The following is a 16,317-nucleotide window of genomic DNA, read 5'->3' on the forward strand; positions in this document are numbered from 1 at the left end:
GGCTAGTGATACGCCTATTAGCGATTTACTCACTTTCTTAGCCGTGAAGTTTTCAATCTAAAATCCAATAAATCTTAGATATATCGCTCCAGTGTTCAATTCAATTGCTGGAATAGCATAATTACATTCAAGAGTCTACTTCTTGCGTTTTTTCGTCCTCTTAAATGATGCTAAAAGTCAGTTTTTCAATAGGACATATCTCAAGGGGAGCAACAACATATAGATTTCTCCTCTGTTGTTTCCCAAAGTTTTGTATCCAATAAAGACTTACTGTGTTTTCTTGTAGCAGGAAAACATAAACAACGGGTGTCTGCCGGCAGACGTTTGCTGGTGCCTCTGTGATCTACTAGTTTCACCTGTCTAAGCAGGCTTCATCATTCTCTCTTTTTTTCTTAAATAAATAAAATTAGAAAGATTGCAAAAACTTTTATTTTGTTTGTAATTTTTATTATTACTAATAGAACTCTAAGAAATTTTGAGTGGTGTGAGTCAACATCATACTTGATTGAACTAGCGCTGGGAGGTAACCCTTGTTTTGTGCAACGGTTTTGTAGTTGCTTCATATAGTTAGAATTAAAGATGAGTGGGTTTGGTTTTACTCTGTGTTACTTGGATCTCAAAAAGGCATGTTATTGGCTCACGGATGATATATAGGTGTGAGGGGGAGGCACCAATATTTTTCTTGCCTCCGGGCAACTGGGATAAACTTATGCCACTGGTGACAATAGTTGTACTTTTGCTACTTAATTAGGCCCATGGTACAGTACAGGAAAGTACATTTCTGAACTGGATAATCAATGATGAATAGCGTAGTTTGCATTGTTCACTAAAGTTACAATTTCCAAATCTGAAATACAAATCAGAGCAAATAGAACTAAATCATGTCAGTTATTCCATACAGTACGTATTATTTTTTTATGTCTAATAATTATATGCATAATTTTAATAACCTGTTTTTTTTTCCTGAAGTATTTAAGAGAACCCAACACAGTTTGAACCTTTCTGAGAAGAAAAGAACATGGAGAACAAGCAGAATTTTATTGATGAGTTTAACCCTTTAGATTACTACCAGACATACTATGCAGTAGGAACAGAAAATGTAATTGGAGAATGGGCAGATTTTGTACTACAGATGTTTCATGAAACATTTACTAAAGGTAAAAATTTAACAGTGGAAAAATGGATAAATAATTGCATACATTATACAGCAGTATAAGCATTATTATTGATATATTGAGTTATGTATTAGTTGTAGCTATGGTAATCAAGTTACCACTGAGTTCCCAGAATGTGTGTTTAATGCTATAAGCAAACTTCCTGGATTCACTTTGCAAGATACAGTACTGCTTGTATTGACCCTACAGTCGTACATTATGAGGTGGTCACATTTTAACATAAGTATTAGTATTTTATGTTTTTATGCAGTGGCAACAATAAAAAATATACTGTACTTTCTTTTTATTTTCTGAAAAACTTTGATTCTAGATGCAGGTTTTGTACACTGGACAGTAATTGGTGTTGGTCACACCCACAATGCAACACAATTAAATATTCCAACTCAGGGCCTAATTCAGACCTGATCGCTAGGCTGCGTTTCGTACAACCTGCAATCAGGTCTAAACTGAGCATGCATATGCACCGCAATGCGCAGGCGCGTCGCACGATTTCAAAGCTGATCGCCACTCAGCGATGGGTTAGTGCAAAGAATCCATTTGCACAGGCGTTTGCAAGTAGATTGACAGGAAGAAGACGTTTGTGGGTGGCAGCTGATTGTTTTCAGGGAGTGGTTGGAAAAACACAGGCGTGTCCAAGCGTCTGCAGGGAGGGTGTCTGACATCAATTCCGGTCCCGGACAGGCTGAAGTGTTCGCAGCGGCTGAGTAAGTCCTGGGCTACTCAGAGACTGCACAAAATCTGTTTGTACAACTCTGCTACACATGCGTTCGCACACTTGCAAAGCTAAAATACACTCCCCAATGGGCGGTAACTATGCAGGACTGCAAAAAAGCCCCTAGCGAGCGATCAGGTCTGAATTAGGCCCTCAATCTCTTTTACTTGTGAAGGCACCAGGTACAGTCATTGTTAATTATCTGGATTGCTGAACCTGTGCTGTTTACATATAAGAAGTGTGACTGTTAAATGACGAGACTGATGCTATAATTTATGTTTAACTACTAAAGTACATTTTAACTCCATTCCTCTTCTTTGTACTCCCATTCTGCATCTACACACTGCTGCATTCTTATTTTTTATTTTCTCTCTTCTCGTCAGTGAGAAGCCTTGAAACCATCTTAGTACAAACTTTTGTCATATTAAGATCTTGATGCAAAACTTGCCTAACAGTTTCTTTGTCACTGTTTTCCATTTCTGCTATCATTCAAAAGCAGAGTAAAATGTTTTATACATTTTCTTTTGTTTTTAATGTGCAAGGTCTTCCGGGATATTCATCATCTTCGACATCCTCACGACCATCACTAAATGCTTTGTGCCAGTCAAGCACACGTGCATTTTGCTCAATTTAACTAAACACTTTAAATTCACAGCACTTCACTTTTTCCACATCTTTTTATGTTTTTGAACGGGGTGGTATAATATATATATATATATATATCTATAGATATACAAACAGTGTCCGGCACTCCAATAAGCAATCACACTGTGCCCGGTGCCCTCACAGCCACGATGAAAACAAATATACAATGATATCAGGCGGCACTCACAGCATATAATCTCCATCCTATTTGAAAATCTCTAGGATGGAGATTATTGGCTTTTTTCTGTAATTTATTGTAGCACCGGGATATGTTTACAGTTTCTATGGTGATGGGTTTTAGAGCGGATGTGACGGCGCTCAGCCGTTACGTCATCCGACAGCGCCCTGCTCCGGCGTCCTGGGCTGGCGCCGCATCGGGCGGGAGACGCACACACAGCGGTGGGGATATAAGGTGAGAACTTTAATGTATTGTTTGTATCCTGAAGACAATTTTTAATGAAATTGAAACGTTGACAAATTTACACAGAGTCTGACCGTTTATTCATCAGTATCTACAATGCTGTGAGTGCCGCCTGATATCATTGTTTTTATATATATATATATATATATACATATATATATATTATACTGTGTGTGTGTATATATATATATATATATATATATATATACACACACACACACACACACACACACACACACACACACACACACACACACACACACACACAGTGCATCCCGAAAGTATTCACAGCACTTCACTTTTTCCACATTTTGTTTTGTTATGTTACAGCCTTATTCCAAAAAGGAATAAATTAATTTTTTCCCTTATAATTCTACATACAATACCCCATAATGACAACATGAAAAAAGATTTTTTTAGATTTTTTGCAAATTTATTATAAATAAAAACTAAGAAATCACATGAACTTAAGTATTAACATCCTTTGCCATGAAGCTCAAAATTGAGCTCAGGTGCATCCTGTTTCCACTGATCATCCTTAAGATGTTCCTACAACTTAATTGGAGTCCACGTGTGGTAAATTCAGTTGATTGGACATGATTTGGAAAGGCACACACCTGTCTATATAAGGTCCAACATTTGACAGTGCATGTCTGAGCACAAACCAAGCATTAAATCAAAGGAATTGTCTGTAGACCTCTGAGAAAGGATTGTCTCAAGGCACAAATCTGGGGAACGGTACAGAAAAATATCTGCTGCTTTGAAGGTCCCAATGAGCACACTGGCCTCCATCATCCGTAAATGGAAGAAGCTTAGAACCAATATTTGTGTTTGAGTTGATTCCTGATATATTTAAACTCATTTTTTATCGGGTGCATTTTCATGCAACTTTTTGAATCTATATACGCTAATTTACGAAGCTGTCTAGTTATTGGTTTTTGTGTTTTCCGATGTCGTTAGCATTCGTGGTTTTTTTTGCTCAATTTTTGGCCAGGAATGACGTTTACGTTCGCGTTTATGTTGTTTTTACATGATTTTTTTCAAAGTACAACGTGGCAGTGTTTATTTCACAACCATGGCCGCATTTTCAGTTTTAGTTTCGATTTTGATCCTCGTTCGTGATTGGTTAAGTTTCCGATGTAGGAGTGTCTGTGCGCAACCATATAAATACGCCCCAAACCGTCCGCACCTCTGGGGTTTAGTCAGTGGTGAGGAGGGAGGTTGTGCTGTGGAGGTAAGTGAGTAGTTGTTTGGTGAGGAGTTTGTTTTGTGATTTCTGAGTGTAGTATTGTGTTTGAAAATAGTCTTGTCATTCTTGTAGTCTTGTTTTTTTTTGTATTGTCTTATTATTTGTCCTAGTTTTTTTTTATAGTCCCTTGTCAGTGTTTGTTTGTTTGTTTGTTTGTGTGTGTGTGTGTGTGTGTGTGTGTGTGTGTGTGTGTGTGTGTGTAGTGGTAGTGGAGGAGTGTGTTGTTTATCTTTTTATTTTTCTGTGTTAATTGTTTATACACACAATTATGTGTGAGTCAGTGGTGGGTGAGGTGAGTGACGTGGAGGGTGTGAGTGAGGGGGAGGAGGTTGGGCAGGTTGAGGAGGTGAGTGAGAGTGACGTTAGTGAGGTGGGTGAGGTTGCATCAGCAGCCTCAAGTGACAGTGATAGTGACAGTCAGACAGCTCCGCAGCCATGCACCACTACTAAGACTGCGCGGAATGTAAAATTTAGTTATGCAGAAAATGTGGCCTTAGTCCGCCAAGGTGTCAACACGGAAGGAGTCGGTGTTGTGGGCGAAAGTAGTTTCTGCTGTAAATAGTGAGAGTGAGGGGGTGGTCAAGCGGACGGAGGACACGTGCCGCAAACGGTACTATGACATAAAGCGCCATGTCAAGTCCAAAATGGCAAAGGAAGCGAAGTCGGCATGCAAAACCGGGGGGTGGTCAGCCCTTTATTGCCAGATATCTGGACTATGAGGAGCCCATGCGGAGTTTAATACCTCCTGAAGTTGTGCAAGCAACCCATGTCCGGGATTCAGATCGGCCCAGGAAGGATGGTGAGAATGTTTTTTTTTTTTTTTTGTGTGTTATTGTGTGTCATGTGACGTTGCACATTAATCCTATCTCTAAGTGGTTTTTTTTTTTAAGGAATTGTTTAAATGTTTTAACACCAAAGTCAATGTGACATAGGGGCAGATGTATTATGCCTGGAGAAGTGATAAAGCAATGAAAAGTGCAAGGTGATAACGCACTAGCCAATCAGCTCCTAACTGTAAATTTACATATTGGAGCTGATTGGCTGGTACGTTATCACCTTGCATTTATCACTGCTTTATCACTTCTCCAGGCTTAATACATCTGCCCCCTAGTTCTTTATGGTATGTCATGTTGTTTGGTCAGATTTCCTCTTCCATGTGTTTGTTGGCTTGGTATGTCATTGAAGTGTACAGCAGTAATTGTGTCCTTTATCTTGTGATTAATTGTTATCATTGTGTTTTGTAGGATGTATTTGACAAGTTATCCATGTGCAATGGTCACTAAACAGTGGTTGACATGTTATAGGCTGTAGTAGTGCTAAGTCACTTTGCAACCTGTTATATGTGTAATTTCATTAGTACAGAATGTATTCATGTTGAAGATGATTCAATTTTTGTGGGCCCATTTAGAGGTTGTATTTGTACCCAGACTCAACCATGCTGACTTAGTAACATTACTATTATGTTTGTTGTGCTTTGTACTCAAAGTTTAACGTATGTATTTGTTGTTATGGTGCTAGTGTGTGCTTGTATTGACACATCAGTGACCAATTTCTTTATTATATTGTAAATTAATTACATTAGATGTTCAAATCTAGTTGTGTGTGTGTGTGTGTGTGTGTGTGTGTGTGTTTCCTTGCTAGAGTATGTATTTGGAATTGTGACAGATGTTTGTGTACTGGTCATAATTTCCAGTGTAGCACTTCCCATATTGCATCTGTGTTTTCTCTTTTATTTTGGATTTTTAACACATTACACGGAGTCATTTTTTAAACTTGTAATGTTTATCAAAATAATGGTTGGCTTTAACAACATAAGCATTACTAATGTTCAATTATACATTATATCCTTATTTTCAGTGTTGAAGAAAAGCTCTACTGCTCGTCCAGCAGTCAGTTCCATGACATCTGAGGATGATGACGCTGCGGAAGCAGGTAAAGGGTCCATTGTAGTACAGGTTCACTTTGTAAAGGTATGGCCATACCAATTTTTTCCTTTCAAATAAAAGGTCCCTCAACAGAAGTCTTGAGCAGCAGAAGGCGTCCGCCTGAACCCCTACAAAGAAGGACACATGTGCCAACAAAGAAAGTATGGTCTGATGGCAACACACAAACACAGCAGGCTACCCCGCCACGAAGATTGTCTGCAGTTTCTTTGGTACCACCACTGCAAATTTTGTACACACCTCCAAGACGCAAGCCACACTCTCCTCATCTGGATGGTGAGTAAGAATCTGAAACCAAAAAATATATTAGTCATCTCTGAAAAATACTTTACATTCTTAAATAAGTCTACAAGCTGCTAAATCAGTCCGACTTACCAAGGTGACTAAAACATCAAATGGAACCCAAGCCAAAAGGCCTTGTCTACTTCCAGAAAATATATGTATGTCCACTAAACGCCATACAGTAGCAGATTGTCAGTAAGATGCTGCAACATAAACACATGTTTAAGCTTCTCAAACAGTACGGTTTGAAAACTCGGTTTAAGATGTGTTTTAACTTACATTGCCCCAACCTAGAAATAATTTGTTCCCAATTTGGTTAACACACTACAAGGCAAATCATTATGTGGTTAGTGGTGATTTTAAGGTGCAGTTTGTCTGATCTAACAAACAACTCATGTGCTTCCATTCACAATGAAGTAACCACACACATTTGCAAGAAACAGGCATATGTATATGTATCAATTCTGAGTGATGATGTTGCTATGCTGGATATATGAAAACAACATTCAAATGCCTGTGTCCCATGAATCTTGCTTTTGAACAATGTTTTAAAAAATATGGTTAACTAACATCTACATTTTATCATCAACAGATTCTAGTACTAGTACCAGCATCCCTACGCAACCAACTCAACACAGTGACATGGAGGACACAATCACTCTACAAATGCAGCCAGTATTAGAAGGAAACAGCCCCCAGCACCTGTGAGTACACCACCACAGCAAAACACACCACCACCACCACCACAACACAGCCCAACAACACCATTATCACAAGGCCCTGAGCAAGTATTTTGGGACAGTTGGGCTAACCAGCAGGCCACTAATCAGGATTGCCTGCGTAGGCAGACCCACATTTTTTCAAGCCTACCATCTCAACTCAGAAGAATCAGCAGAAATATCAGCCGCCAAAAATGAACAAAACACCAGAATTGCTAATACCATGGAAATCATGCGTGCAGACATTACACATGTCATGGGCAACTTACAACGCATAATGGAAGAACAGCACAGACAACAGCAAAACTATATCAACATTTTAGAAAACAATCAAATGATAAATGAATCTATCACCAGAATTTTAGAAAATCAAAATGCTGCAACACGTGAACTCAATGCCACCCTCACTAACCTCAATGAAACACTCAGATCCCAGCACCAACAGCTACTAAGCAGCAGTTCTGGAACGAATACTCCAATTCTTTCACCTGTGTCCTCACCACCAAGGCGCTCCACCATAGCACGCCAACATGACAGTGGTAAAGGCAAAGGCCAGTCCAACCAGCCAGCCCCCCAAAAAATAAACATTACACATCACGAATTCTGTTATGAGAAGAAAAGAAACTGAATTAGTAATTGTTTTTTTCCGCATATATATGCACTACTTTGCACCCTGCACATTTTTTACACTTCATTCATTAGCAATGTAAAAAACTATTTTTTTGTTGGCAAATATTCTTAAACTGTTTTTTTATTTTAGGTGAGGAGGGAAATGTTCTTTGAGCTGCACATTGATCTTAGCCTGCAGAATTGTGACCAGTATATTTGATTCCAATAATGATTATTTCTAGATTCCAATCAATCTAAGCTCATGCAGCCATACTAATTGGCAGCAAATAAGATTGTCTTTAGGCTGCAGAATTGTGACCAGTATATTTGATTCCAATAATGATTCTTTCTAGATTCCAATCAATCTAAGCTCATGCAGCCATACTAATTGGCAGCCACCCATATTAATCCATGACAAATACAACAAATATTGTGAATGCAAACTCTTTTAAAATTATTATATATTGGACATGACACTAAGAACACTGTTGTGTGTGTAAATATTGTCCTTCAATTTTAGAATACACATTTGAAACTTATGGTTCAAAATGAAGGACATTACTGTTCTAACATTTTTGCATGTGGTAAAAATAATAAATGTGAATCGGAAACATGAGGCACAACCAAATAATTTTTTAAAAAACAAACAAACATGAAAGTGGGTAATATGTTGTAAACTGTGTATTGTGTTAATATATATAGTTTTCTTCAGCAAAACCAAACAAATAATTTTTTTTTGGATGAGACTACATTTGTGTTCCTTAAATCAAATGGTACACCACACATAGGGACACATGTATGCAGCAAGGCTAGGTTAATAAATGTGTGTAAGTGTTGCATTAGTAAGTAACACACATTTCGAAAGTAAATGGCATCATCATTTTTTACCAGGTCTTTAATATTCATTAAAGTAATTCACATTTTAAGTTTATGAATATTGAAACCCAATTCAGACATGTGACTCTGATTCTGATATGTGGCCAATTTCAAACAACACAATACACATGCTGCATTTAAAAAACATATAGCAAGGGTATGTTTGTATGTCTAATGGAGATAGACACATTCTGAGTAAAGGTTTTTAAAAGATTTTCTGACCAAATTTAGCCTTACACAATAAATGAAAGATGCAAAACATACTTACCTTTAAAATGTGCATTTATGAGGTGTTGCCTTACCTGCCTCCCTACATCTGTACTCCAAGTGTCGCCAGATGACTCTAATTCCTCTGCTTGCTGGCTGCTTTCTTCATCCTCCTCGTCATCATCAACATGTGGCAGATCTTGTTGCAAACACATGTTATGAAGAAAGCAGCAGCAGAACACAATTTGAGTCACCTTCAAGGGACTATACAACAAAAGCCCAGTAGACTTATCCAGACACCGAAACCTCGCTTTCAGCACCCCAAAACATCTTTCTATCACATTCCGCATGGACTTATGTGCATTATTGTAATTGTGTTCAGCAGGGGAATCAGGTTGGGACAATGGAGTTAGAAGCCAAGAGAAACAGCCATATCCTCCATCAACTGAAAGACAGATATAGTAATGTACTTCATTTTAACATACAACAACACATAAGTTACACAGTGCTTTTTCATTTAGTATACCAAGCCCAAATCAATTCAAATGACATACCCAGCAGCCATCCATCTGGCATTTGTCCGTCCTCAAACTTATCACAGAGGGATGACTGACTGAGGATGAAGGAGTTATGACAGCCCCCAGGGTAACCAGCAACAACACTCATTATTTTTAGATTTGCATCACAAACCACCTGCACATTTGTTGAGTGGTCTAGATGACGATTTGTATAGATGTGCTGCCTGCCCCTAGGTTGTCTCAGCTGAATGTGTGTGCAATCTATGGCTCCCAGCACATTGGGCATGCCAGCAAACTCATAGCAAGCTACCCTGACGGCATGCCACTGAGACTCTTGGGTAGGTAAGCAGATTGAGGCATCCATGTGGGGCTGCAAAACATCCAACACCTGTGTGTATATTTGTTTAAAAAAATGATTTAATGACATAACATCATCACTAGACACTGAGAGTAATTATAACATCAAAGAAACAGAGGAGGTTGTTAGGTATACGTCACCTGTGTCAGTATTCTTGAGGGTGGGCTGTGAGATTCCAATGACATCCCCAGACACAGCCTGAAAGCTCCCAGTAGCCATAAAGTGCAACACAGCCAGGAGTTTGTGCAGGCCTGAGACAGGGCGAGAGTGTGCTGTCTCAGGGTCTAGGCCCAGTTTGACAAGGTCATACAGACGGAAAATGTTGTTACGATTTAGACGGAACATCTGTATGACCCTGTCATCGGACAATGCGTTCAAGTTTAAATGCCCCCTAAAAAAGCAAGGCATACGCAGCCTCCGCGGAACCTGTACAACCTGCTGACCATGATCAGTTTCTTGGCCCTGGTTACTTACAGGCTGATGTCTGAGTCTTAGGAATCCCACAGCACACAAAAGATCACTGCTCCATACTCCAGCAGCCATTTCTGAGTGTAGGTTGTTTGACTTGGGCCTAAGTTCCTTTTATAGGCATCCTAATTCAGGTGTGATTGATTTTTGAGTTGTAACACATGTAAACATGCCTGAAAAAAGCAGGTCTATTTTTTTGCTGCTTTTTTTTTACGAATCACAAAAAAATACTGCCGCAATTGAGCAAGCAGAGACTAACATCAAAATACGAATGAATAGCAAATTACCATGTATGAACAAACAGCCGCATTTGGAAGATGGTCTATTCATTCGTATTTTTGAACTTGGCCGTGAAAACCATTACAAATTGCACCAACACTGCCGAGATTTGTGCTTGGTAAATTCCAGTGTTGGTACTTAGAAAAAAAACACACAAATCGGACAATCACGAAATTTTAGTAAATATACGCCCTGGACTCTTCCTAGAGCTGGCCAGTCATCTAAACTGAGCGATCGGGGTAGAAGGGTCCTAGTCACGGAGGTTACCAAGAACCCGATGGTCACTCTGTCAGAGCTACAGCATTCCTCTGTGGAGAGAGGAGAACCTTCCAGAAGGACAACCATCTCTACAGCAATCCACCAATCAGGCCTGTATGGTAGAGTGGCCACTACTTAGTAAAAAGCACATTGCAGCCCGCCTGCAGTTTGCCAAAATGTACCTGAAGGACTCTAAGATCATGAGAAACAAGATTCTCTGGTCTGATAAGACAAAGATTTAACTCTTTGGCGTGAGTGGCAGGCGTTATGTTTGGAGGAAACCAGGCACCGCTCATAACCAGGCCAATACCATCCCTACAGGGAAGCATGGTGGTGGCAGCATCATGCTGTGGGAATGTTTTTCAGCAGTAGGAACTGGGAGACTAGTCAGGATAGAGGGGAATTTGAATGCCGCAATGTACAGAGACATCCTGGATAAAAACCTGCTCGAGAGCGCTCTTGACGTCAGACTGGGGCTATGGTTCATCTTTCAGCAGGACAATGACCCTAAAAACACAGCCAATATATCAAAGGAGTGGCTTCAGGACAACTCTGTGAATGTCCTTGAGTGGCCCAGCCAGAGCCCAGACTTGAATCTGATTCAACATTTCTGGAGAGATCTGAATATAGCTGTGCACCGACGCTTCCCATCTAACCTAATGGAGCTTGAGAGGTGCTGCAAAGAGGAATGGGCAAAACTGCCCAAATAGGTATGCCAAGCTTGTGGCATCATATTCAAAAAGACTTGAGGCTGTAATTGCTGCCAAAGCTGCATCAACAAAGTATTGAGCAAAGGTTGTGAATACTTATGTACATGTGATTTCTTTGTTTTTTGTTTTTATTAAATTTGCAAAAATATCAAAAACACTTTTTTCAAATTGTCATTAGGGGGCATTGTGTGTAGAATTTTGAGGGGAAAAAATAATTTATTCCAGTTTGGTGTAAGGCTGTAACATAACAAAATGTGTAAAAAGTGAAGCGATGTGAATACTTTCCAGATGCACTGCATATATAAATGCATTAGCCCTCACTCACTCACTGACTGACTCATCACTAATTCTCTCACTGAATTGTATATCATATGTACCCTGAAGTATGTATTTGATTATAATTTGTAACCATTTTATGTATATATGCATGTGTGTATTTTATTATCTAAGACATGTTTTATTTCCTAAGCTCTATACCCCTGAAGAAGTCCATAAAGAGGATGAAACGCATTGGGTTTTTTGTACAACAGCCTGCAAATCCTGAGGGGAGTTCACCTATGAGCTCACACCCGAGAGGGTGAGGTGTATAGCATCCTACCTCTAGGGAATCAGCAGGTTACTAGTAGTTACTACTATCATATGTGAAAATTCATTGCATTGTATGTACAGTGTTATTGTTTATGTAAAAGTTTTACATCCCTCTGTTCATTTACATGAATAAACTTTTTTGAAGAATTTTAATATTGACTTTTTAAATACTAAAGAGTATTTAAGGAAAACCTCTTATTACTTTTCACATTGGCGCACCTAAGGTATTCTCTCTGTTATCTTTACTTTTTGATCCCTAGTAGCAGGGGATCACCATTGGGTTGCAGCCTAACTATTCCCAGCACAGAAAATAGTATATTGTCATAAATATTTATATATATATATATATATATATATATATATATATACATATATATATATATAGAGCGCCTACTGGTGTTTATCAGGATTCTGGATTTATAGGATTTCTATATAACCCGTTCACCATGTGAAAAGTGCAAAGTGTAAGTTAAGAAGGATTGACTTAGCTTCCTTGGGAACAGCTTCAGTCTGATGACACTTTTAGGACATGTAAAACAGAAATAAAAACCAACATAGTGTATACTGTTTGATTATATACAGTGTTCAACACTTTAGGGACCTTGCTAGTCCCAATATGGATAAATAAGCTGGATGATAGGTACTATTTCCAGTACACAAAGGCTGGACGAATTTATAAAACAAACAATTTAATATAACAAATCCTGAAGTAAATGTAGGTAGCACACGTACAAGAATAAAATTGTATATACAGCTTATCTGTCCACAAACGGAATCACCAGGTGAGCAACAGCCCAATCCTATTGGTGTATATTAAAAATGTCCCGAAGCAAATGCAGGTAACATACGTACAAGATATAAAAATTAATACAGCTTATCTGTCCATTCAGAGAAGTCACGGGTGAGTCATAAGTCCCGGTCCCGACGCGTTTCGTCCTGTGGCATAGGACTTCATCAAGGGGATACATGGTGGGAACACAGCAGGGTATTTATGAGGTTGATCATTAGTCACATGACTAACAGGAAGCAGACATCACTTCCTGCGATGACTGAAAGTATATACTATTACATTTTCAATATAGAATATCTCTATTCAAACATTAGTATTGGTGTACGCAGATATAAACCACACATATATTATACTAAACATATAAAAACGAGGGCTTTCTGTACCGAAACGGCTCTGGAGCGGTTGTGAACCGCATCTTGAGCCGCATGACGTCACTTCCGCCCAGCGCTGTAGAGAGCGGACGTGCGCCATGTGACACGCGGCGTGAACCGCAAACGTCACTTCCACCGGAAACTGAAGGGGATAGTTCAAGGTGACACACAGTGTCACAGCCGCCGCGTCACTTCCCGCTGAGGAGTATCTCTTTTGAGTCCGCCTGAAGTAGGATAGAGATTTAAAAGTCCTGGAATGCACGGCCATCTTTAAATGCTTTAGCCCAATTAAATTTTGTTGGTAGTGGCGCCGTGGAACGCACGGCCATTTTGGCTGAGAATTAATACACAGGAAGAAAATAAACGGATCTTTTGTATCTAAAAATAATTAAAACAATTTTTAGTGTAATGATACATATTAAAAATAAAGATACAATAAAAAATAGTTTGCAGAATGGAATTATAAATATTGGTTAATGATCTCAAATGGGTGAAGGTGCAATCAAGTGAATTATAGGAAAACCATATATCTGAGTATGTGGCTGGAAGTGAGGACAGTTAAAAAAAGGGGGTGGATAATTACAAAAAGGGTGCAATCTCAAACCCTTCATTAAAACCAAGGGGAGCAAGTGTCTTGAGTTCGAATATCCAAAACATTTCACGTTTAGATAATTTATTAAGAATGTCTCCACCTCTTTCTCCAAGATTAACAATTTCGATACCTTTAAAAGTCATATCTTCAGGGTTAGAATGATGCACTTCATGAAAATGCCTATATATTGCATGTGTGGTTACTTTATTTTTGATGTTCCTTACGTGTTCCTGAATACGTAGCTTGAGAACTCTCTTCGTCTTGCCGACGTACTTAAGTCCACATGGACACTCCAAAAGATAGACCACCATTACAGAGTTGCAATTTACAAAATGCTTTATAGTATATTCCTTAGAGTTATCACTGTTAGAAAACTTTTTCCGATTGCGGTGTACTAGCTTGCAAATATTGCAACTTCCAGATTTAAAACAGCCATGACATAACTTGCTTTGATTAGATGTAGTAGACTTCAAAAGACTTGGTGCCAGGATCTCCTTAAGGTTACTTGTTTTTCTATAGACCACTTGGGGTTTTGTAGGCAGGATATCTTTTAAAACTGGGTCCATCATTAGGATGTTCCAGTGTTTATTCAGGGACTGACGGATGAGTTTTTCGTGGCAACTATAGGTTGTGATAAAGGGGGCCGTGATCCTTCTCTCTGTCCCTTCAACTTCTGTCTTTTGTGGTGGTTCATGTGTGGTCCTAGTTTTCAAAAGGGCTTTTTCAATCACTTCCTCTGGATATTCTCTTTCTATGAAGCGTTCAGCATATATTTTTAGTTGGATGTCTTGGTCCTCTTTCTGGCTGCAGTTCCTTTTAACCCGATGGAACTGGGAGTATGGAATATTGGTTTTCCAGCTCTGTTGATGACAACTCTTGAAGTGCAAATAACTATTGGTGTCTACTTTTTTGATGTGGTTGCAGGTGGTGATTTTAGAGTCCTTTGAAGAGAGTGTCAAATCAAGGAACTCTATTTGTGTTTGATCATGTTTTTCAGTGAATTTCAAATTGTATTGATTAATAGATATATTCCTGAAGAATTCCAAGAAGGATGATTCAGTGCCGTCCCAAATTATAATGATATCATCTATATATCTTTTGTACAATATCAATTGATTGAAAGACGGATTGTTGGAATAGATATGTTCTTCCTCCCAGCTTCCCGTCAGTAAATTTGCAAAGCTAGGGGCAAAAATTGTCCCCATCGCTGTCCCACAAGTCTGCAGAAAGAAGGAATCTTGAAACTTGAAGTAATTGTGACTTAAGATGAATCTTATGAAGTCACAAATAGCCTCTTTGTGTACTTGTGTCATCTCTGTATCTCTATCAAGAAATTTTTTGCAAGCTGCGACTCCGCTGTCATGAACGATGCAGGTATATAGACTTTCGACGTCGATCGTCACCCACCAGTAGGTTTCCTTCCATATTCCATCTTTAAGGGCGTCCAATACACTTTTAGTATCCCTAAGGTAGGATGGAAGTTTCGTGACATATCGGCTCAAAAAAACATCTATGTATTCAGACAGGTGTGATGTAAGCGAGTCAATTCCTGCAATTATTGGTCTTCCGGGGGGATTCTGAAGGTTCTTATGTATTTTGGGCAAAAAATAGAATATTGGAATGACCGGAGATAACGTCATCAGAAATTGGTATTCTTCTTTATTTATTACATTGCAACGTAAATAGTGAACCAACATGATTCTTAGCTCATCAATAAATTGTGTGGTGGGATCTTGTTGTAATTTTTTATATGAATTAGTATCATTGAGAAGACGTGTTGTTAAAGATGGCCGTGCGTTCCAGGACTTTTAAATCTCTATCCTACTTCAGCCGGACTCAAAAGAGATACTCCTCAGCGGGAAGTGACGCGGCGGCTGTGACACTGTGTGTCACCTTGAACTATCCCCTTCAGTTTCCGGTGGAAGTGACGTTTGCGGTTCACGCCGCGTGTCACATGGCGCACGACCGCTCTCTACAGCGCTGGGCGGAAGTGACGTCATGCGGCTCAAGATGCGGTTCACAACCGCTCCAGAGCCGTTTCGGTACAGAAAGCCCTCGTTTTTATATGTTTAGTATAATATATGTGTGGTTTATATCTGCGTACACCAATACTAATGTTTGAATAGAGATATTCTATATTGAAAATGTAATAGTATATACTTTCAGTCATCACAGGAAGTGATGTCTGCTTCCTGTTAGTCATGTGACTAATGATCAACCTCATAAATACCCTGCTGTGTTCCCACCATGTATCCCCTTGATGAAGTTCTATGCCACAGGACGAAACGCGTCGGGACCGGGACTTATGACTCACCCGTGACTTCTCTGAATGGACAGATAAGCTGTATTAATTTTTATATCTTGTACGTATGTTACCTGCATTTGCTTCGGGACATTTTTAATATCCACCAATAGGATTGGGCTGTTGCTCACCTGGTGATTCCGTTTGTGGACAGATAAGCTGTATATACAATTTTATTCTTGTACGTGTGCTACCTACATTTACTTCAGGATTTGTTATATTAAATTGTTTGTTTTATAAATTCG

General features: G+C 39.1%; 1 pseudogene; it reads left to right on the top strand.

Annotated features, from left to right (window-relative positions):
• Positions 1–1,018: 1,018 nt before the first annotated feature.
• The window catches only part of LOC134965286 (nicotinamide N-methyltransferase-like), a 91,253-nt pseudogene continuing 75,954 nt past the window's right edge, over positions 1,019–16,317 (top strand).

The sequence above is a fragment of the Pseudophryne corroboree genome, chromosome 10 (assembly GCF_028390025.1).
Source record: "Pseudophryne corroboree isolate aPseCor3 chromosome 10, aPseCor3.hap2, whole genome shotgun sequence".
NCBI classification, from domain to species: domain Eukaryota; kingdom Metazoa; phylum Chordata; class Amphibia; order Anura; family Myobatrachidae; genus Pseudophryne; species Pseudophryne corroboree.